Source organism: Enhydra lutris, unplaced genomic scaffold (assembly GCF_002288905.1).
Source record: "Enhydra lutris kenyoni isolate GAN:26980312 unplaced genomic scaffold, ASM228890v2 scaffoldscaffold41, whole genome shotgun sequence".
Lineage (NCBI taxonomy): Eukaryota > Metazoa > Chordata > Mammalia > Carnivora > Mustelidae > Enhydra > Enhydra lutris.
The window spans coordinates 4696561-4721894 of NW_019154125.1; the positions used below are offsets into that span (position 1 = coordinate 4696561).

The window sequence follows — 25334 nt, forward strand, 5'->3', positions numbered from 1 at the left end:
CTGCAGCAGCCTCTCTGTGCTAAGCTACACCGAGCCTTACTACAAGTATGTGTGGCCCAGTCCACAGCCAGTGTCTTGAGATATAACCACACCAACTCCTTAGTTCCATGGTCTCTCTCTACATTCTGCTCCACAAATTTCAGTCCTGAGCCCCCAGTACCTGTCTCCACTGCTGTCTGGGGAGGCCTTTGTTTCACCTTCAGGAAGCAGCCTACAGTGTCTCTTCTCTCAAGATCAAGTCCCATACTAAGTGGTGTCTGACACCTGAAAACCATCGCCTCATCTATTTTGCCCAGCGTTATACTTGTTTATGTCAAAAGAGTAATTTAATATCAGTCACTTCATCTTCCAGAAGCAGAATTCTACAGGTAATTAAAGCAGGATTTAAAAAATAAATAAAGTAAATTTTATCCAAGGCCATATCCTAAGCCCATGTTAACTTATCTTAATCCTTTCCATAAATCAAAAGAAGATTTAAATCCCCTTGTTTTGGATTTCTAATTGGGGAAATAGCTTTATACAAATAAATTTCATCTCAACTTTAAAGATGACCATATAGTAGATGGTTTCAGAGAAGATGATAAATTTTAATACCACACAAGCTATGTCACATGAAGGATAATGACTTATCTTCCTTTCCAGTGAAAGAGGTCAGTCATCACCCATAACCCACAGCCCACAGAGGGAGAGTTTGCAACACTCGACTGCCCAGAAGGGTCAGAAGTCTGCGTGGCTGATACAACCATCATCAATAACACTCATCCACTTACACTTCTATACATCTCCACAAACCTGTCCAGGTCTAAATTTAATAATGGAGAAAACCAGATGCTCAAAAATACAAATCTCTTCCTATTCAATTATAAACTAGTAATTACACAGTTCAGAAAATACCCTAGGAAAGAGTTATCTTATGTATAGAATATTCTACCCAATACTGTTTGCAGGTTTGTTAAAAACTTAGCTGAAATACACTTGTTCTTTAATGACAGACTCAATAGGATTTTTCCTTGATTTTCAAAAGTAGTTAGTTTGGGGGCATTTTTTCTTGAAAAGTGTATTCTATACATCATTATTAAAATTGAAATTCAGTGATCAATAAAATTTAACTACCATTAACAATTAATTAAATTATGCAAATCAAAAGAAAAATATGCAAGTCAAAGATCAAAAGAACAGTATCTTGTGTGGTAAAAGTATGGAATACTAGGAAAGATAAAATTCAGAAAAATAGAAAATATGCATTTATTAACCATTGAAAATAAACTGTAGAAATACTAGCTGAATTCTAAAAGAATCAAGGGGCGCCTGGGTGGCTCACTTGGTGAACTGTCTGACTTTGGCTCAGGTCATGATCTCAGGATCATGGGATCGAGCCCCGAACTTTGGGCTCTGAACTCAGCAGGGAGTCTGCTTCCCTTCTCCCTCTCTGTGTCTCCCTACCCTCATTCAAGCTTGTGCTCTCTCTCTCCCTCTCTCTCTCTCTCAAATAAAGAAAATGTTTAAAAAAAAAAATAAACACAGTCAAAATAATTATTTTATTGTGATGATTGACTTAAACAACTCAAACCTATTCCTACTGAAGAAAGCTTTGAAAATTGCCATTCCCATTAATTTAAGCATGACTGCTAGTATTTATAAATTCCTAGCCTTTTAATTTTAACTTTCCTTAGCCACTCTATGGAATAGTGCCTGAAATGAATAGATGAACTAATAAATTGGGAAATATGTCAACCTAATACACACACCAAAAAAAAACCCGTAATTTTAATAGACAAAGCTGAATATGTAGGTAAATGCAAAATTAATATGAAGCATATGCATAGTGCACAGCACATCATCTCTAATTTTTATAAATGGTCATTAGGATAAAGCTTAAGGTCATCTGAAGTACAATAATTGCTTTATTTCTAGTTTTCTCTAGTTAAGCCCAGTGATGTTGCTAAGCAATGTAGAGCTTTGTCACCACTCTAAAATACTTCTCCTCAATTACTAACTTACGAAATAAAAATCAGAACTGACATAATAGACCTATACTAGTAACCTTCCATGCTCTTCAATCTGAATTTTTTTTCCTACATTTCCAACTGATTGGGTCCTATTTAAACCCAGGGAAAAGATACCCTGAGTTTCTACACAGCTAAGTTATGGCTTTGAATAGTTATTCTTCTTCAGCATCTAAAAAGTCATAGAAAATTCCAACAAAATAAATGGTAAGATTCAAAATTCAGAAGAGTGAATATTGTTCAATATATTTTCTTGATTTCAACATTAAAATAATTATAAGGTGCACATTGTGGTAATAGTCACAGAAATCATTTTATACTAATATTAATATTAGAGAAGTTATATATGACAAAAAGTGTATACTGTGATTCACTAAATTATACTAAATAATACTTTAAATATAAGTTACTAAACATTCTACTCCTTTAACATAAATAATATTTGACCATGTTTCATAGCATCTAGATTTACTCTACTAGTTCTTCATGAAACTGACCTTTAAACTGGAAAAGACAAGAGTATATGGTTTAAAAAAGAAAAAAAAAAACTGAAGTAACTATGTGACAACTGAAGTAGTAGGCTTACAGCTTGGGGAAAATGACAGAAAAAATTCAAAGAGTCTCAGGCCCAACTGAATTTTCCCAGGGCTGAGTCCCAGAATTATATCATCACCGCTGACTTCAGGGAATCATAGATCCTAAATATCATCCAACTTCACAAAGGATGAGTGAAGGGTAGTGACAAAGGGTCTGTCTGAAAACTCTAGTCAGGTTCCTCTGAGCCTGCTTCTTGAATAGGCCCATCCACTGTGACTTAAAAGGACCTAAACAGACATAGTTTGTTTGACCTAAAAGGACCTAAACTAACATAGTTTCTAAAAGGTCTAGGTCACATCCCTAGGATGACCCTCGTCCTCCTCAAAGTGCCTGCCTAAGAAAACTCAAGATTGACAAAAAAATTTACTGTTTGTTCCAGACAACACCCGAACATATATGTCTCCCAGTCTCTGTGGGAGGAGTGGAGATGGACTTCCATACGTGCCAGTTGGCTAACCCAGAAGGGATTCACAGGGACCAACTCCCAGTTCCTGCTTTTTTATAATTTTTCACTTCCTTGACTTTACAAAACCTCTGCTCACTCCCACTCCCTCCCTCTCCCTTTAAAATGTCCCATCTCAGGATGCCAGGGTGGCTTAGTTTGGTTAAGCATCTGCCTTCGGCTCAGGTCCTGATCTCAGGGTCCTGGGATGGAGCCCCACATTGGGCTCCCTATGCTCTCTCTCTCTCAAGTAAATAAACAAGATCTTTAAAAAATAATAATCATAAAATGCCCATAACCTCTGTATAAATTGAATTTGAGTTCCATTAGTAACTAATAACAACAGTTAGTACCAATTAAGATCTGTTCTCATATCACTTTAATGTCAGGCATTTTTCCTCTTTGACAGTAAAAGTAACTACAGGCACACTTGTAATCTCAAGAGCCCTGATCTATCACAGTTTCTAAAAAATTCCTTTTTTGGAATGGGACACAATTTGATCTCAGAGTAAAAGATGAGTGCTGTGTGTGTGTGTGTGTGTGTGTGTGTGTGTGTACATGTGCACGCGCACCTGCGCAAGTTGTCTCAGGAAAAAAAGTTTAGGGTTTCTTAGTTTTTATATTTTATTCCTCATGGAGATAAAGAATGCCTACGACTATCACTCTTCAGGCCCCTATATCATATAAATGCCTGGTTTATTTATAATAGGCAGTTGAACTAGAAAACCCTATAAAAAACATTCTTAGACATGAACTTCTTAGATAATCTGTGACTACATCTCCTTGAAATGTTTACAGGATGTGTAGTGGAGGTCAGCCCTTGGCCCTAATGTCCTTTAGAAGGGCAGGAAGGAGCTGGGACTATGTTAACTCCTTCCTCCCCACCCAAGGCCCTACTGGATCCATAACTATGATCTCAGGACCACAGTCAGACATTTATGTCGTCATCTTACACATTTGGGCAAATATCTTAAAAGGAGCAGGTACAGGAGCCAGACTGATCAGATTTACATCACTTCTTGGCAAACTGCAAGATACGAGTGAACAGATGAATTACCAAAAGTTGGTTTTATATGAGCAAGATTAATTTTGTTAGCATTAATAGAGGACAAGCAAGAACATGTCAGAGACACACATCTTGATTTCAGGGAGAAAATACAGTACAGACAATCCCCTTTTGATTCTTGGGAGAAAAAGCAGCAAGTATACCATGTAATATAACTGTAGTGTAGTTTCACGAATTAACTGACGGTTAAACGATGGTAATCAAACATAGTTATTACCCCTGCCGCTAATCATTTTAAACTAAAAAACTAGTTATATGGTACAGAGTCACTTGTAGGCTTTATTCTGTTTAAGGTGTCTCTGTTTTGGTTTGGAGAATAACTAGACAGAAGTATAGATGTATGTATTAGGTGACACAAAGTGAAACAGAGCTTAATTTTTTATTGGATAAACAGAACTGGGATAATTAAAATTCAAGAGGTTCTCAGCGGGTTCGAATGACTGGCTGAAACCAATACAATAATACAGATATAGGAAAATACTACACTTGGATTTTAGCCAAATAATTCTTTCAGTATGGAACAAGGGTTGGCAAACTATCCCCAAGAGCCAAATCTATCCCCCAACCTGTTTTTGTAAATAAAATCTAATTGACACAAAACCACATCCATTCATTTATGTATTGCCTATGGCTGCTTTTAAGCTACAATGGCTTTGAGCTGTTCCAACAGAGACTAAATGGCCTACCAAGACTGAAGGGACCATCTTCTGAATGCTATCTGTCCAACAAGGTATTTGGATACTAGTAAAGAGATGACTTTTGTGTTTCTAAGCTTCCTCTCCGAGAACTCAGAGGGAGACTCAGTTCTCAGTGGGATGCTGTTTAATATTTGATGCAAGAATTCCTCATTGTGCCGGACTCCCAGTTCACGGAAGGGCATTCACATCTCAGCCCTTTGATAGCCCCTAAGTGCCAGTAGCCCCCTCACACCCCACCACTCCAATAACCATGATAACCAAAATATCCTCACACAAGTCTAAATGCCCTAGCTATGCAGAAGAGTGCACCACTGTCCTAGGTTAAGAACCCAGCTGTGATGATAATGTTGCTGGAATTCCAAAGAAAAAATATTGACTGATCTGAATTGAGGATCCACTTCCACTCCCAAAGTCAATCGATCTATTCCCTCTTTCAATCACTTGTACAACAAATACTTACTAAGCGCCTCTTACGCGCAAGACACTACGATCCCACCACTTCACCTGAGGCTGGCTGGAGGGCAGACTTTTCTCATTGCTTAACCACACGTTACTGCCTCCATCATTAGCCACATCTTCTTATGAATTGCTTGGCTGAGCTATGCAAGCAGAGCAACACTTGCACCCCTCAAATCCTGCCTCAAACCACAGCAGGGAGGCAAACTGCCCCTGGCTCACCACAGATCCTTGTGGACTTTCGCTAAGTGTTATGGAGAATAAAGCTGAAGAACCACAGGATTTCAGCCCACTGAAGAAACATGACGGCAGAAATCAGTTCCGTATTCTCAGACGAAAGGGATTGTGATAGATGACTTCTAAAGCATGATTTAAAAAAAAAAGAAAAGGTAAAAGATTCTAAATCATTTCCTCTGCTATCACACCAAGGGAACCCTTGGTATCCTAAAAGAATTAAAATACAGTTCTCGATACTCTGCACTACATGGAAAATATGACACTAAGAAAGCATTATATTATTGGCTTGATAAAGGGTAATTGAAATTCTTAGCTCATATTACCCTGCAAACCTCCTAAAACTACAAGTCGAGAGCTGGGGTTTATTTATACTTTGGCTCTTAGGCACACCCTGACATTTCATCACAGACAACAAAACCAAGCTATCCTCAATTCTCTCCCTGAGTCAGTCCCACATAGAGCCTTCTTTCTAAAATTCCCAATTTCTGGGCTTGCCACAAATCTCAGGCATAAAGACAACAGTAAGAACAGACAAGTCATAGAGCTTATTGCAATAAAAAAAAAAAAACCTCATTTGTGGCTCTATCTTGCTGTCATGAACTATTCTGTTGCAACTTTAGGTCATAGTAAATCTTATTTATTCCAATCCAGGTAGAAATAGATCCACTCTGATTTATAATTTCAATCTTTGACTCTCTGTATTGTTTTTAAGTAAAATTAAAGCAGCCTTATAAGTACTTTGAGATTTTTTTTTGGAGACAGAATAAATATGCTTCATGTTCAACACTAGGAATATATGAGAAATATATATGTTATGAAATCTAAAAATATCAGTTGTGTTTTTAATACCAATTTTTAATCTCTTCAGAAGAATAATTATTTCACAAGACACCCCAAATTTCAACATAGCCATCCTCATTATTGCAATACCAATATTACATGTTTTCAAGATAAACATTTGATATTTGAGTTACCAAACAATGGAAAAAGCATGAAGACCTCCAGATGAGCTAAAAGGAAATTAATTCATTAAACTTTTTTTCATTAGTTGTGCTTCAACATAAATTATTACTTTTATTTTATGTAACCTAAAGTACATGGAAATTTTTAGACAATGGATGGACTTATTTTACCCAAACTGTTATTTTTATAACTTCTCATGAAATGGTGAATCTGAGGAAGATATTTAATTATACATTACGTACATGCTAGAGTTTTCCATCCAAAGGCAGTGTCGGCAACGTTAATGAGAATCATCAAATGTCATTGTATTGACATACAATTGTTGACTTGAACTATCTCACAACTGAGTATGATTGACAATAAATGGCTGTGATAGGAAAAACATACCTCAAGGTGGACACACATAGCTTGATAAATGCTAAAATCTTCAGTGGTAATAAAATCCACATATTTGGGCATTAAACATAAATGTTCCAAATCTTATTTTCACAGCCCTATAAACTTTGCTATGTGGCATGCATTAACCAGAACAGAGTATCACCTGCAGAAAGGAACACGGTCAAAGATAATTAGGATCACATGCCCAGATCTGCAGTAGAATGGGAAAAAAAAAAAAAAATGGACTGCTCCAGAGATATATCATCTAACTTATCTCAAAAGCAATTTTCTAGGGAATTGGAATATGAAAAACTATAGGACTGGGACAAAACCCCATAAACTGAGCAATTTTCAGCTTACCAAAGAGCTTTGTTGTAAAGAAGTGTTTCAAAGTTGGGTGTTTGGCATGCTTTTGGGTGCAAAATGGTTTCTGAAAGTCCACGAAAGCCTAGGTAAACTTCAGTGTGGCTGATACACAGTACTGACATATTAGTAAAGTTTCAAGCTCTACTTATCCACCATGCATAAGAGTTTTATTGAGCAATGGTCTTCTAGATTGCAGAATTACAGAGAATACATCTATCCGCATATTAGGTCCAACCCTGTGACAAGAGAGGGGGGCCTTTGACACTTGGGTCAGCAACTGATAGTGACAGCCGTTGTATGGGGCAGGGTGATCTTCAGACAGCACCAGAGTGACTTCTCCCTGAAGGTAAGAAAGGATAGACCCATGTGCAAGAGAGCACTTGGAAAGGTTAAGTTAGTTCAGACTACCTATTTAAAAGACAGCATCGCTTGGGGCACCTGGGTGGCTCAGTCGGTTAAGCATCTGCCTGTGGCTCAGGTCATGATCCCAGGGTCCTGGGATCAAATCATGCGTTGAGCTCCCTGCGGAGGGGGGAGTCTGTTTCTCCCTCTCCCTCTGCCCCTACCCCTGCTTGTGCCTGCTCTCTCTTGTTCACTCTCTCAAATAACTAAATAAAATCTTATAAATAAATAAATAAATAAATAAATAAATAAGGGCATCTACTCAAGTCACTTTCTTGGGTCAGCCCTTCCCAGGTTTCTGATATCACATGCACTGCCTGATCACCCAATGGCATCAAACAAAACTGGCCTTTGTGGCACAGTAGAAAGAACTTGGGTGGACACATTTGTGATACAAGGCTCAATTCCTAGCTCTGCTTTACCTCCCAGGGATGTGTGTGACCTTGGGCAAGATGGTTAACCTCTCTCTCTTTCCTTTTCCCTATCTGTAAAATAGAGTAACACTGGCTATGTATAGGATAGTTGTACAAAATACGAAGAATCACATAAAATACTTAGGACGACAGGCATTCTATCAACTGGAGCTATTATTATACCTCCCCACTTACTAAAATATCCTCAGTGGTTGTGTCAATTTCTGATAATGTTAGGTCTTTAGAAAAATGTGCAGAACAGCCATTCCCTAGTCCTTCTTGCTGTTGGAACCCCGGCTCTGTTCGTGCAGGGAGGTAGCCTTCCTAGATGATGGGTCATGCTCTACTGGCCCTTGAGAGTTCTGTAGGGATTGACTGAGGGAGGGTGGGTGACCCAAATCTAGTCAAATAAGCACAGGGAGAAATCTGGAAAAGATTCCCTTTCTAGATGAAAAGAGAGCTATGAGAGAGGAAGGCTCTTTTTCATCTACCTCTTTCTTATCTGAGATGAGTATTTGGTGGGAAAACATGAGAGTTGGAACTACTGAAGGCATATCTCAAGGGTAGAAGAAAGGGATTCCCAGAAACATCAACCTTCAGTCCTAACATTGCTGAATGGGAAGCCAACCCCAGCACCTATTTCCCTCTTGATTTCTTGTTATGTGAGATCTAATAAGAAACAGTGTCAAAATGTGGGCTTCTCAAACACTCTGTAATACAGAAACTGTTTGTTTTTTTTTTTTTTTTTTTTTTTTTTGATCAGTTGAAAACAAAAACTTTTAAAATAAAAACAAATTCTTAGGATAACGGTCAGACACTTGAATGTCACAATAAATTCAAATTGCTATGAATGTTTCTAAACACTAAATTACTTAGCTCCTTACAGATCAGAAATGAAGTGTGTGTGCTGATACCCATCTGTGGATCACATTTTGCATAGCACTGTTTTAAGTAACTTTTATCTATGTGTTTTGCCTTGTGTAACCGAAAGCATCCTGATGTCACAGGAAACAATAACTTATTTATCCAGAATTCAACAGACATCGATTGAGTAGCTCCTACGTGTAAATCAGGTGCAAAACCTGTGAGGAATACAAAACCAAGTGGAACAGAAAACTTCCATCCTTACAATAGGGGGAAATACATACAAATAATTAAAAAATAAACTAAAAAGTGATCATCTGGAACGTCAGCACAGACTAATAATTTAGAGAAGATAACCATTTTCAAATATAAAATAGACTCATGTTCAGGTAGCATATTATCTGCCAATAGCAATGTGACAGATGGGGGAAAACAGAAGAATCTGCCAATATTTGACCCAAAAACACTGAAATCCCAGTGAAATTTCACTAGAGCTCACTGATTTAGTAATCTATTAAAAAGTAAACAAATGGGTTTCTTGTAAGGAAACAATATGTGCAAGAAAATCGAATTGAGCCCTTTCATGAAGATGGCGCCAAAAGCTAAGAAGGAAGCCCCTGCCCCTTGCCCCAAAGCAAAGGCTTTGAAGGCCAAGAAAGTGGTGCTGAAAGGCGTTCACAGTCACAAAAAAAAGAAGATCCGCACATCACCCACGTTCTGACAACCCAAGACTCTGCGTCTCCGAAGGCAGCCCAAATACCCTCGAAAGAGCGCCCCCAGGAGAAACAAGTTTGATCACTATGCCATCATCAAGTTCCCCCTGACTACTGAATCAGCCATGAAGAAAATAGAAGCCAACAACACACTTGTGTTCATTGTGGATGTCAAGGCCAACAAGCACCAGATCAAACAGGCTGTGAAGAAGCTCTATGACTTTGATGTAGCCAAGGTCAACACCTTAATCAGGCCTGATGGAGAGAAGAAGGCATACGTTTGACTGGCCCCTGACTGTGATGCTTTGGATGTTGCCAACAAAATTGGGATCATCTAAACGGAGTCCAGCTGGCTAAATCTAAATACAGTTTTTTCATGATAAAAAAAAAAAAAAAGAAAGAAAGAAAATCGAATTGATTCATTTGCTCTATTGCTATAATTCTGAATAATCTACACAAGCCAAAATTTCAACTGTGGAACACAAAAAGCAAGTTCTATTTGTTATCTGTTATAACTCAGAAAACAGAGTTACTACAATTTTGAAAATAATACAGTGTAGTAAAAAGTATGCTTTAAGGGTGCCTGAGTGGCTCAGTGGGTTAAAGCCTCTGTCTTCAGCTCAGGTCATGATCCCAGGGTCCTGGGATGGAGCCCCACATCGGGCTCTCTGCCCAGCGGGGAGCCTGCTTCCTCCTCTCTCTCTCTCTCTGCCTGCCCATCTGCCTACTTGTGATCTCTGTCTGTCAAATAAATAAAAATAAAATCTTAAAAAAATTCTGCTTTAAATACAATTATTGTATGATGGCAGTGATGGATGCAGGCTACTTCACTTCGTCAATGGAATATGTGTCACAATTCTCAAGAGTTCCCTAAAAGCCATACTGTGTAGAGTAACTGTTTTGTGCTATGTTCCCCTTTGAACATGTCTGAAGTTTGGATGATATGTATTTAAAATAATCATTTTTATTTCATATGTGTGTATATTTCTAAATGAACTTGCCATCATTTATTGAGAAGGTATGCATGTGAAGAGAAAAATCTTAATTGTTTAAATCTGGAAACTTCCTAGTAAGAATTTTAATAAGGATTTTTTTTAATTTTAGTAAATAAAAATAAATAATCTAGATTTCAATAAGTCAACCACTTAACACTTTCTAAACTAGTGGGTTTAAGAGTCTTCTCAGTGGTAGAACCACTTTCCCAAATAAAGTCTTATTAGACGTCAGTATTTTATAAAACATAGAATCTTAACTGCTCTGCTGAAAATGTTCATAGCCTCTATGTCTTACAGAATAAAATCAAGAGTGGAGTCCAGGACTCCTTGATTGGGATTCCCTTATCACGCCCCTCTGAGGGGCCAAGAGGCACTAAGACTCCCATCAAGACATTTAGCATATGTGTGAAGGAACATATTGGTGCAATAGCATTTTTTTTTAATGTTCACACCTATTATTCCCTCTAGTGGAGGAGATATTGTAGATTGTTTTTGTACTAGAAAACTCCGTTGCTTATTGATAATTCTTTCTTTCAGTTATTATTGCGTTCCATGTGGCTTGACCTTCTACTTTGTTCACAATAATATTGTGCATGAATTATTTATGCATGACCATATTAATCAGTCATCTTATCCAAATTGGTTGACACTGAGCCACCACCCTGCACACCTTGTACCAGTACAACTTTCTTCTGGAAGCCTCCCTGAGTGTCTTGCTCTTAACCTGTGTTGGATGCCTACTCACAGCCACAGAGTTAAGTTCTGCATTAGAGAACATTACATTGACATTATCTATTTACTTAATTGTCTCCAGTCACAAGAATATAAACTCTTTGGGATAAGGATGATTTTTTTTTAAAGATTTTTATTTATTTATTTGATGGAGAGAGATCACAAGTAGGCAGAGAGGCAGGCAGAGAGAGAAGGAGGGGAAGCAGGCTCCCTGCTGAGCAGAGAGGCTGATGGGAGGCTCGATCTCAGGACCCGGGGATCATGACCTGAGCCGAAGGCAGAGGCTTTAACCCACTCAGCCACCCAGGCACCCCAGGATGATTTTTTTTTAAATAAAGTTTTATTTATTTAAGTAATCTCTGCACCCAACATGGGGCTCAAACTCACAAAGCTGAGATCAAGAGCTGCATACTCTTCTGACTGAGCCAGCCAGGCTCTGATTTTTAATTCTTCTCACAGACAGTCATACATTAAGTATAGAAAATAGTAAACAAAAATTATTTCAAATATTTTCTTAGGTCATGTTAATAGTAACCACAATCTTACTATAAACATTAGCCAAAAACACCCAGACATAAAACAATTACTCATGTTATAATCCTCTGTGCTTCAGACATTTACTATAACTAAACTATGCTTTTTTTAAATTTAATTTTTTAAAATTTTTTCAGTGCTCCAAAATTCATTGTTTATGCACCTAACCCAGTGCTCCATGCAATATGTGCCCTCCTTAATACCCACCACCAGGCTTACCCAAACCCCCACCCCTCCCTTCCAAAACCCTCAGTTTGTTTCTCAGAGTCCACCGTCCCTCATGGTTCATCTCCTCCTCCAATTTCCCCCAACTCACTTCTCCTCCCCACCACCCAATGTCCTCTATGTTATTCCTTATGCTCCACAAGTGAAACCACATGACAATTAACTCTCTCTGCTTGACTTATTTCACTCAGCATAATCACTTCCAGTCCCATCCATGTTGATACAAAAGTTGGGTATTCATCCTTTCTGATGGAGGCATAATACTCCACTGTATATATGGACCATATCTTCTTTATCCATTCGTCTGTTGAAGGGCATCTTGGTTCTTTCCACAGTTTGGCGACTGTGGCCATTGCTGCTATGAACATTGGGGTACGGATGGCCCTTTTTTTTCACTACATCTGTATCTCTGGGGTAAATACCCAGTAGTGCAATTGCAGGGTCATAGGGAAGTTCTATTTTTAATTTCTTAAGGAATCTCCACACTGTTCTCCAAAGTGGCAGCACCAACTTGCATTCCCACCAACAGTGTAAGAGGGTTCCCCTTTCTCCATGTCCTCTCCAATACTTGTTGTTGTTTACTGTCTTGTTGATTTTGGCCATTCTAACTGGTGTAAGTTGGTATCTCAATGTGTTTTTGATTTGAATCTCCTGGATGGCTAATGATGATGAACATTTTTTCATGTGTCTGTAAGCCATTTGTATGTCTTGTTTGGAGAAGTGTCTGTTCATGTCTTCTGCCCATTTTTTGACGTGATTATCCAGTTTGTGTGTGCTGAGTTTGAGGAGTTCTTTATAGATCTTGGATATCATCTCTTTGTCTGTAGTGTCATTTGTGAATATCTTCTCCCATTCCATGGGTTGCCTCTTTGTTTTGTTGACTGTTTCCTTTGTTGTGCAGAAGCTTTTGATCTTGAAGAAGTCCCAAAAGTTCATTTTTACTTTTATTTCCTTTGCTTCTGGGGACATGTCTTGAAAGAAGCTGCTGTGACTGAAGTTGAAGAGATTACTGCCTATGTTCTCCTCTAGGATTTTGATAGATTCCTGCCTCACGTTGAGGTCTTTTATCCATTTTGAGTTTATCTTTGTGTATGGTGTAAGATAATGGTCAAGTTTCATTCTTCTACACATAGCTGCCCAATTTTCCCAGCAACCATTTATTGAAGAGACTGTCTTTTTTCCACTGTATATTTTTTCCTGCTTTGTCAAAGATTATTTGACCATAGAGTTGAGGGTCCATATCTGGGCTCTCTACTCTGTTCCACTGGTCTATGTTTTAACTAAATTATGTTTTATCATTACACAACCCCAGTCCTTGAGGGGGGAGTTATGTCTGCCCTATTCAGCCGTCTGACACGGTGCAGAGCACATGGGTAGCCCTCAGTAATTATACCTGAATAAAGTCATGAATAAATCAATAGATGATTGGGAGAATGAATGAATGGAATGGCTTTTGAAATTTGGTTCAGATCTACCTAATCGCACTTGCTGTTGTGATTTCATAGATGAGGCTCTAAAAAGCCTCACAAATAATCTTGTTGGTAGAAATGAGTTAATTTTAAATGCTACAAGTATATCAAATGGGAATAATAATGTACAAAAGTAAACTGGCACTTTGGAATAATTCATAACATTATAAAATATATTATGAACCTTTCAAACTCCCTTTTTTCTACACGAAGTTAATAGACGGTAGAAAACAAATGTAAGATAGGAAAGGCAGAAAAAAGGACAAAGAGAAAGCAGAACAGTTGAAGAAAGAAGAGAAGGAGGAGAGAGAGAAAGAAAGAATGAGCTTCTTTTGAAGTAAAGAAGAACTCAATTTAGATCAGTTTTGTGGGGCATGGAATATCCTGAGAAATATGTCCCCAGGGTCCTGTTAATTTTCACTGTGGTTATATATGATAATGCAGGAATTACACTGCATATCTGAATCCACAGGCTTCCAGATACTTGAAATCTTAAGCCAAACTGATTGGGAAGGCAGTAAGCGATATTAAAAGTTTGGAATTGTTTCAAATTTCCTTGTACCTCCAAATCTAAAGACACCTAATTACAGTTTTGATGCCACATACTGAAATGTGTCCTGAAAATGCAACCAAAGAAGTTTCAGCAATGTAGAGCTTCCCAGAAGAGTGTAAAATTTAAGTGTCAATAAAAAAAGAAGGGAACTGACTCAATGACATCATTAAAATATAAAATATGTTTTGTATCACATTTAAGTGAAATCACATAATTAAAATTTATAATTTTAAAAATAAACAAATATCAAAAATGTTTGCTTTTGCAAGCGGAATGTACCTATTAAATGCTTATAAACATTTATTAAAAGATTCTTGTTTTATCTTTCTTCCTCAATAATGGCTGTATGATGGTAATTTTTATGTGTCAATTTGATGGGGCTAAGAGATCCCTGGATAGTTGATAAAACATTATTTCTCTAAAGGCTAAAATCCCTGATGAATACAGATGCAAAAGTTCTCAATAAAATACTAGCAAACAAATTCAGCAGCACATTAAAAGGATCATTCACCATGATCAAATAGGATTTATCCCTGAGATGCAAGGATGTTTCAAAACATGCAAATCAATCAACGTGATAAACCACATTAGTAGAATGAAGGAAAAGAATCCAGTGATCATTTCAATAGATGCAGAAAAAGCATTTGACAAAATTCAATATTCATTTATGATAAAAAAAACTCTTAACAAATTAGTCAAAGAAGGTATATATCTTAACATAATAAAGCCCATACATGACAAGCCCACAACTAACATCATTCTAAATGGTAAAAAGTTGAAAGCTTTCCATTTTGGACCAGGAACAAGAAAAGGCTGCCCATTCTCACCAATCCTATTCAACATAATACTGGAAGTTCTAGCTAGAACATTCAGGCAAGAAAAAGAAATAAGATATCAGAATTGAAAAGAGAGAAGTAAATTTATCTCTATTTGCAATTGATATGATTTTATATAGAGAAAATCCCAAAGAGTCAATGAAAAAACTATTAGATCTAACCAAGGAATTCAGTAAAGTTGCAAGATACAAAATTAACATATAAAAATCAGTAGTATTTTTATACACTAATAATAAATTCTCTGAAAAACAAATAAAGAAATCAATCTCATTTACAGTAGCATCAAATACAATAAAATACTTGAGAATAAATGCAATGAAGGAGGTTAACAACCTGTATTCTGAAAAAAAATTGATGAAAGAAATTGAAAAAGACACGAAAAAATGGAAAGGCATCTTGTGTTCATGGACTGAGAGAATTGATATTATTGTAACAATAATATATATTATTAATATAATTAATTAATATTATTAATAATTAATTAATATTAATTAAATAATATTAATTAATATGTTATTATTATATAATGATATAACAACAATAATATCAACAAAAGTCATCTATAGTTTCAATGTAATCCCTATCAAGATTCCAATAACATTTTTTATAGAAGTAGAAAAAAACACTCCTAAAATTTATGTGGAACCACAAAAGACCCTGAATACCCAAAGAAATCCTAAGAAAGAGAAACAAAGCTGGAGACATCACTTTCTGATTTCGTGCTATACTATAAAGGTACAGTTATCAAAACAGTATGGTACCAGATCAATGGAACAGAATCAAGAGCACAGAAATAAACCCAAGTATATATGGTCAACTAGGTTTGACAAGGGGGCAAAAATACTAAATGGAGAAAAGAGAGCTTCTTCAATAAATGGATATTCACTTATAAAAAAATTAAACTAGACCCCATCTTATGCCATTCACAAAAATTAACTAGAAATGGATTAAAGACCTAAATATAAGACCCGAAACCATGAAACTCCTAGAAGAAAACACAGAAATAAAGTTCCTTGATATGAGTTTTGGTAATGATTTTGGAAATAGGACACCTAAAACACATGCAACAAAATAAAAAATAAATAAATGGGAGTGATCAAACTAAAAAGCTTCCATACACCCCCCTCCAAAAAAGTTATTAGCAAAGTGAAAAGACAACCAATAGAATGTGAAAAAAAAATTTACAAATCATATAGCTGATAAGGGACTAATATCCAAAATATATAAGGTTGTATACATACAACTCAACAGCAAAAAAAACCACAAAAACAATAAAAAAAAAACTCAAATAATCCGACTAAGAATGGACAAAGGACTTGAATACATATTTCTCCAAAGATGATGTAAGAAAGAGGCCAAAGTACATGAAAAGATGCTCAACATCACTAGTCATTTGGGAAATGCAAATTAAAATCACAATGAAATATCATCTCACACCTGTTAGAAAGCCCATCAGCAAAAATACAAGAAATAACAAAGCTGGCATAGATGTGGAGAAGAGGGAACACCTGTGCACTGTTTGAAGGATTGTAAATTGGTACAGCCACAATAGAAAACAATATGGAGGATCCTCAGAAAGTTAAAAAAAAAAAAAAAAAGACAATCATGTGATCCAGCAATTCCACTTCTGGGAATATAGGCAAAGGAAATGAAAACACTAACTGGAAAAGATATCTGTACCCCCATGTTCATAGCAGCATATTCACAATAACTAAGGCATGGAAACAACCTAAATGTTCACTGGTGGATGAATGGATAAAGAAGTTGTGATAAATATATGAATATTATTCCATAAAAAATAAGGAAATTCTACATGTTGTAAAAACATGGATAGACCTTGAAGGCATTATGCTAAGTAAAATAAGTCAAACATAAAATATCATATGATCTCACTTATGTGTGGAATCTTTAAAAAAAAAATCTCCTGGAGAAAGAAATCAGTTACTGGAGGTGGGGGTCAGGCATGGTGGCCAGAAGTAAGGACTGGAGGAAGTGGGCCAAAAGGGTACAGACTTCCAGTTATACGTAAGTACTAGAGATTCGAGGTACAACATGATGACTTCAGCTAATCCTGCTATCTGATATCTAAGGAAGTTGTTATAAGAGTATATCCTAAGAGTTCTAATCACAAGAAATTTTTTTTTCTTTTTTCTCTTTTCTTTTTTCTCTTTTCATTGTATCTATATGACATGATGGATGTTAGTTGAACCTACTGTGATAACCATTTCCCACATATGTGAATCAAACCCATTGTGTTGTATACCTTAAACTTATACAAGCGATGTGTATCAATTATTTCTCAACAAAACTAGGGGGAACATCCACATTATTCCTTGTAGTGCCTGTGGGGGTGTCTTTGGGAAAAGATTAGCATTTGAATCAGCAAAGTAAATCACCCTCACCATTTATTGAAGAGACTGTCTTTTTTCCACTGTATATTTTTTCCTGCTTTGTCAAAGATTATTTGACCATAGAGTTGAGGATCCATATCTGGGCTCTCTACTCTGTTCCACTGATCTATGTGTCTATTTTTATGCCAGTACCATGCTGTCTTGATGATCACAGCTTTATAGTAAAGCTTGAAATCAGGTAACATGATGCCGCTAGTTTTGTTTTTTTTTTCAACATTTCCTTAGCAATTCGGGGTCTCTTCTGCTTCTATACAAATTTTAGGATTCTTTGATCCAGCTCTTTGAAAAATATCGGTGGAATTTTGATCGGAATGGCATTAAAAGTATAGATTGCTCTAGGCAGTATAGACATTTTAACAATGTTTATTCTTCCAAACCAAGAGCATGGAATGGTCTTCCATTTTTTTGTGTCTTCTTCGATTTCTTTCATGAGTGTTCTGTAGTTCCTCAAGTACAGATCCTTTACCTCTTTGGTTAGGTTTATTCCCAGGTATCTTATGGTTCTTGGTGCTATAGTAAATGGAATCGTTTCTCTAATTTCCCTTTGTGTGTTTTCATTGTTAGTGTATAAGAAAGCAACCAATTTCTGTACATTGACTTTGTATCCTGCCACCTTACTGAATTGCTGTATGAGTTCTAGTAGTCTGGGGGTGGAGTCTTTTGGGTTTTCCATATAAAGTATCATGTCATCTGTGAAGAGAGAGAGTTTGACTTCTTCATTGACAATTTGGGGACCTTTTATTTCTCTTTGTTGTCTGATTGCTGTTGCTAGGACTTCTAATACTACGTTGAACAAGAGTGGTGAGAGTGGGCATCCTTGTTGTGTTCCTGATCTCAACAGGAAGGCTGTGAGCTTTTTCCCATTGAGGATGATATTTGCTCTGGGTTTTTCATAGATAGATTTTATGAAGTTCAGGAATGTTCCCTCTAGCCCTATACTTTGAAGCATTTTAATCAGGAACTGATGCTGGATTTTGTCAAATGCTTTTTCTGCATCCATTGAGACCATGTGTTTCTTCTCTCTTCTCTTATTGATTTGTTCTATCACATTGATTGATTTGAGAATGTTGAACCATCCTTGCAGCACAGGGGTGAATCTCACCTGGTCATGGAGGATAATCTTTTTAATGTGCTGTTGGATCCTATTTGCTAGGATCTTGTTGAGAATCTTAGCATCCATATTCATCAGTGACGTTGGTCTGAAATTCTCCTTTTGGGTGGGATATTTCCCTGGTTTGGGGGTCAGGGTAATGCTGGCTTCATAGAAAGAGTGTGGAAGTTTTCCTTCTGCTTCAATTTTTTGACACAGCTTCAGGAGAATAGGTGTTATTTCTTCTTTGAAATTTTGGTAGAATTCCCCAGGGAATCCATCAGGTCCTGGGCTCTTGTTTTTTGGGAGGTTTTTGATCACTGCTTCAATCTCGTTACTAGATATTGGTCTATTCAGGTTGTCAATTTCTTCCTGGTTCAATTTTGGAAGTTTATAGTTTTCCAGGAATGCATCCATTTCATCTAGGTTGCTTAGCTTATTGGCATGTAACTGTTGATAATAACTTCTGATGATTGTTTCTATTTCCTTGGTGTTAGTTGTGATCTCTCGCTTTTCATTCATAATTTTATTATTTTGGGCCTCCTCTCTTCTTTTGGATTAGTTTGGCCAATGGTTTATCGATCTTATTGATTCTTTCAAAAAAACAGCTTCTAGTTTCATTGATGCGTTCTACTGTATCTCTAGTTTCTATCTCATTAATCTCTGCTCTAATCTTGATTATTTACCTTCTTGTGTGTGGAGTTGGCCTAATTTGTTGTTGATTATCCAGGTCTTTAAGGTGTAGAGACAGCTGGTGTATTCTGGATTTTTCAATTTTTTTGAGGGAGGCTTGGATGGCTATGTATTTCCCCCTTAGGACCACCTTTGCTGTTCCCATAGATTTTGGATGGAAGTGGCTGGGAAAATTGGACAGCTATATGTAGAAGAATGAAACTCGACCATTCTCTTACACCGTACACAAAGATAAACTCGAAATGGATAAAAGACCTCAACGTGAGACAGGAATTCATCAGAATCATAGAGGAGTACATAGGCAGTAACCTCTTCGATATCAGCCACAGAAACTTCTTTCAAGATATATCTCCAAAGGCAAAAAAACAAAAGCGAAAATGAACTTTTGGGACTTCATCAAGATCAAAACCTTCTGCACAGCAAAGGAAACAGTCAAGAAAACAAAGAGGCAACCCACGGAATGGGAGAAGCTATTTGCAAATGACAGTACAGACAAAAGGCTGATATCCAGGATCTAGAAAGAACTTCTCAAATTCAACACACACAAAACAGATAATCATGTCCAAAAATGGGCAGAAGACACGAACAGACACTTCCCCAATGAAGACATACAAATGGCTATCAGAAACATGAAAAAATGTTCATCATCACTAGCCATCAGGGAGATTCAAATTAAAACCACATTGAGATATCACCTTACACCAGTTAGAATGGCCAAAATTAGCAAGATAGGAAACAACATGTGTTGGAGAGGATGTGGAGAAAGGGGAAGCCTCTTGCACTGTTGGTAGGAATGCAAGTTGGTGCTGCCACTTTGGAAAACAGTGTGGAGATTCCTCAAGAAATTAAAAATAGAGCTTCCCTATGACCCTGCAGTTGCACTACTGGGTATTTACCCCAAAGATACAGATGCAGTGAAAAGAAGGGCCATCTGTACCCCAATGTTCATAGCAGCAATGGCCACGGTCACCAAACTGTGGAAAGAACCAAGATGCCCTTCAACAGACGAATGGATAAGGAAGATGTGGTCTATATACACTATGGAGTATTATGCCTCCATCAGAAAGGATGAATATCCAACTTTTGTATCAACATGGACGGGACTGGAAGAGCTTATGCTGAGTGAAATAAGTCAAGCAGAGAGAGTCAGTTATCATATGATTTCACTTATTTGTGCAGCCTAAGAAATAACATGGAGGACATGGGGAGATGGAGAGGAGAAGTGAGTTGAGGGCAATTGGAGGGGGAGATGATCCATGAGAGACTATGGACTCTGAAAAACAATCAGAGGGTATTGAAGGGGCAGGGGGTGGGAGGTTGGGGAAGCCTGGTGGTGGATATAATGGAGGGCACGTATTGCATGGAGCACTGGGTGTGGTGCATAAACAATGAATTCTGTTACACTGAAAAGAAATTAAATTTAAAAAAAAAAGTAAATCACCCTCAGGAATGCTGGTGGGCATTGAGCAAGTCTGTTGAGGGCCAAGTAAAGCAAATGGGCAGAAGGAAGTACTTGCTCCCTTAGCATTGGGACATCCGTCTTCTCCTGCCTTTGGATATCAGCCCTTGTGGTTCTGAAGACTTCAGACTCAGACTGAATTATATCACCAGGTTTCCTGGTCTTCCAGCTTTCAGATGGCAGATGGTGGGATTTCTCAGCCTCCATTACCACATAAACCAATTTCTATAATAAATCGTGTGTGTGTACTTAATATATACACCTATCTATCACAATTAAGGGAAATGACTAATATAAGCTGCATCTATCTTTTTAGAAATAAGTAGCCCCGATCTACTCTATTCTTCAAATCTTCATAGAGACATTTTCCAAAACCTCCTTTCACAGCTTCACAACACACATTGTTCAGACAAAGTGTTTATAGAATTTGATCATGCCTGCCATTTGGCCTAAGAGAGTAATTATAGAGCAGTCACTGCTGTGGCTTTATACACACACACACACACACACACACACACACACACACATCTATAGCAAATGGAGTAGTAGAAAGAAACATGCATTTACTCTCAAAGTCCAGGTAATAATTTTAAACAATGATTCGAGAAGTAGACAGTTAAGAACTGATCACTTACACACCTAAATCAATATCAAACTTGTTTTCTGTAATGGTACCATTTATGCACCTGTTTTTATCTGCCATGTGCTGCCATAAGGTATGAGTTTCTGATGTCACTTTTCTCTTTTGTCAAGGAAGTGACCACACTGGATAATGTCATATGGCTCCTCTCTCAGCCATATGGATGGAAAAGGCCAGATCATAAAACACTGTTCCAGGTGGCCTCTGAAAGTCTCCATAAGAGTGTCACATCCACAAAAATACAACAGAGGAGAGAATTCATGGGGTGACAGCAGCAGACGGTGGTCACAGGAGCAGTAGCATAGGCACAGTTATGTTGCAATTTTATCATCACAATGTATAGCTGAACAGATCAAGCTGCAGCTGGGATTTGCAGAGTGAGGTGGGTCTGTGATGACACTTGGTGTATAAACTTCCGTGTCTGCCTTTCTCATGGTGGTCAAAGACTGATGCAGAAAGCACAGGCCAAGGATGTAACTAAATAATAAGTTATTGCATCTTATTACATGGATAGGCCCAAGCCAATAATATGGGTGGGATCAGTTGTCCGACTTAGGAACCACCAAGAAAGCTCAGGAACCACATGGTTAAGGAGCAACATGGGGCACTTTTGGAAAGGTCATCTTTGATAAGCAATCTTGCTATACCATTGTCTTTCATTCTTTGTTTCTAAGAAAAAAAGATATTGAAGTCTATGAGTTAAAGTCTTACTGGCAACCAATGAAAAGCTGAAGATGACATATGTACTGTGAACTGACTCTGTTAACACTGGCTCAGTAACTAGGGTGGGTCAGAATATGCACAGTAGGACTATGATTCCAGGGATGCAGAAAACGGGGGTGGGCGGTGGGGTTATTTTCCTTTCAACGTTCTGAAATAACATCTTGTTATACCAACAATCTACCATTAAGCTAAGTAATCTGAATTCCTTCATTTTTCCTTCTGAACTGTTTCCAAATTAGCATTCCCTTTAAAATTGACTGTACATTTCTCAAAGTACTTCACTACGAAAACATGAAACTATCACATTCTTTTCTTTAAACATATCTGATAAATGCCAACAGGAGTGGATGGCTACATATCATGTCTGTATTTATGCATTCCAATATTCGATGGTCATTCCTCTTTTGTTTGTAGCTTATTACTGTTAAGATTGTTATTTCCAGAACCTTCTTGCAGATTGTTCTCGTTGCATAGAACAGACTTTATACATGAATATGTAGTTTAGTCCCACCAAAAGCACCACTTCCCCTGTGCATGAACGTAATAGAAAAAAATAAGTCTGATTATCAGAAACTCCCAGAAATGTTCAATGATTTTAGTCCTTAGGCTTACATAGATAAGGCTGATAAAATTTGCCATGACTTACTGCACTATCGTTTAACTCACATTTAGTTCAATCTGGACAACGTCCTTCTAATGTCATCTGACTCTGCTGCTATCTTGGGGTAAATTATATCACATTAAATATTGTTCTTACAGCGTTAATCCTACCACCTAGTTGTGATTGCCCCTATGAGGTCAACCTCCAGGGCTCCAGACTACCCTGGAGAAAATCATGGCTACACAGCAGCTAACCATCCATTACCACAAATCTGATGCCTGCGGGATAAGTGTTCTCCACTGCTTTTCCTTTCGCTTTGAGTCACAGAAAGCACATAGGCATGGCAGGTGTTGCTTGACTCAAATCTAAATTTCAGATAACCTCCTAATTAAATATAATGCAAAATACAGAGTGACCAAAGAAGTGTATTTCTTTTTAGAAAAGAGCTTTAACTACCATTCCCTACGGGCATTTCAAACCTTTCCTTGGTAGAACGGCCATTAATCAACATTTCAAATTTTTGAATTGAATCAAATTTTATAGTGACTAAAAATATAATAAATACAGGGGCGCCGGTGTGGCTCGGTCGTTAAGCGTCTGCCTTTGGCTCAGGTCATGATCTCAGGGTCCTGGAATCGAGCCCCACATGGGGCTCCCTGCTCAGCAGAAAGCCTTCTTCTCCCTCTCCCACTCCCTGTGCTTGTGTTCTCTCTCTCACGGTCTCTCTCTCTCTCTCTCTCTCTCTCTCTCTCTGTCAAATAAATTTTAAAAATCTTTAAATAAATATTAAATATAAAGTTCAGATGTCTGAAAATGTTTAAAAGTAATTATCTCATCAGTTTTGATATGGTCCTCTAAAATAGGAGAATCATATTATTTCCTCAATATAATAGGACAAAAACAAAGCATCTTGAATTTGACCCCATTCATATTTTTTTCAACTATCAAGTGAGTTTGTCATTGAAAAGTATATGAAGAAAATCGGCATCCTGTACTTTGTATTGTCTTAAAAGAAAATCAAGCTACCACTTCTATCTTTAAAAAACTCCCCCAAACCTCTGCCCTCCAATAAAAATATAATCAGTGGAGAAGGAGTTAAAAAGTATGTACACAAATACTTCAGGACTAGTCAAACAAACATATTAATAATAGATGACCAATGCTCCTCTGCGTGATGTAGTCCGTGAAATGTTACAAAACGTTAAGTCTCCTACTTGTGAAATGCGTCAACAGAACCATGTGTATGAAGGACAGATCCCCGGGGACGACTCCATATGTATTTCCCACCACAGCTCTCTGTTCAGATGAAAAGACTGTGAGAGGATCTTTGCAGGCTTCCTAATTGTTCAGAGGCTTCACCTAATGATTCTCTAATTGGCTCTGTATTTAGGACTCTCAGACAGTGGTGTGACTGTAACATTCCCATCTTTGACAGTCATACACTCCAAGGCCAAGAAGTTGTTTCCCATCAAGGAGAAAAAATAAATATGTCTTAAACTCTCACAGAGAGAAAGGATATTTGGGAGTAGAAGTCTCGATGGTATAAGAGAGTTATATCTGGACAGTGAAAGCATTTCAGAAGTGGTTTATCTGTTGAAGAAAATAGAGCATGCAAAAATTGTGGAGTATCTGGTCGGCAGAACACCTGCATTTCATTCTTTTGTTTTAGGATAAAATGGGGTGCCTCCCGAGGGACTCCAAATATAGTTATCAATCATGAGGAAGCTACCTTCTACTACCAGAAGCAGAAGGGATTTAAAAGCTGTTTCAAAGAGTCACAGTGTCTCTTCTTATTACTTAAATCACCTGGATCACATTTTTAAAATTATCTTTCATGTAAAGAAATTGCTTGCTTAAATAATTAGTCTTTCCAGCAGGTTTGGCCTGAGCCCAGAAAAAATGACTCTTTTAATCCAGTCATAAGGTAACACACATAGAATTTTGCTACCCACATTTCTGCATTTCTGATGGCTTAAGCCGTATCTTAACAATTTCATATACTCCTTCATTTCTCCGTATTTCAGTTTGCTCATCTGGAAATGGGACTATATTAATTATCTGCCTACGGAGATGTTCAAAGAATGAAACAAGGCAACTGAGGTGCCATAAGATTTTGTTCCAATTTGTGACAATGCTTACTTTTCAAAAAATAGCTTTTAATAAGAAAATAAAATAAATATATTTTAATGTGTTTTCAAATGCATCTCCTTCCGAGAGCCTCCTTCAGGAATGACATTGAGGATTTTCAGTGTGGGGAGAACAGAAAACTGAAGCCCATCCGAAGCCTAGAAGAACCAGATGTGATGCAAGGAGGTATTTTTATCTTTTTGCCATTGATTAGTTGGCATCCCTGTGGAAGGAGCTAATTAGAACCAATAACACAGCCAGGTGGCCAAGCTGGGCACTGGAGTAAGTCCTCCAGCACTCATGGGAGTCGATTAACACGCACGAGGGAGAAATGGCTTTCCCTTGTAGTGAGGGATTCTAGAGCACAGTCGGTCACCCAGAAATGAAATTCAGGAATTATTATCAATTCTGGATCCTGTAGTCACAAATCAGTTACCAACTACAATGTACAGGGAGGTCTGAGAGCTATTACATGAAAGCAGTTAATATTGGAACTTCTGAAAATAAAAACTCCTCCATTATGTTTAAACAATTTTACAGATGCACTCAAAGCAATAAATAAAACATTTAGGCTAGGAAATATACTTTCTATTCATGCATTAATTAGTTACATTAAGGGCTTATAAATCAGACCCTCCTTGGACA

General features: G+C 37.4%; 1 protein-coding gene and 1 pseudogene across 1 annotated transcript in view; one reads left to right on the forward strand and one right to left on the reverse strand.

Moving 5' to 3' along the window:
- Nucleotides 1-25334, reverse strand: part of LOC111155390 (sodium/potassium transporting ATPase interacting 3) — a 618988-nt gene that overhangs the window by 582756 nt on the left and 10898 nt on the right. The window lies entirely within an intron of this gene.
- On the forward strand, nucleotides 9472-9939 carry LOC111155434 (annotated as a pseudogene).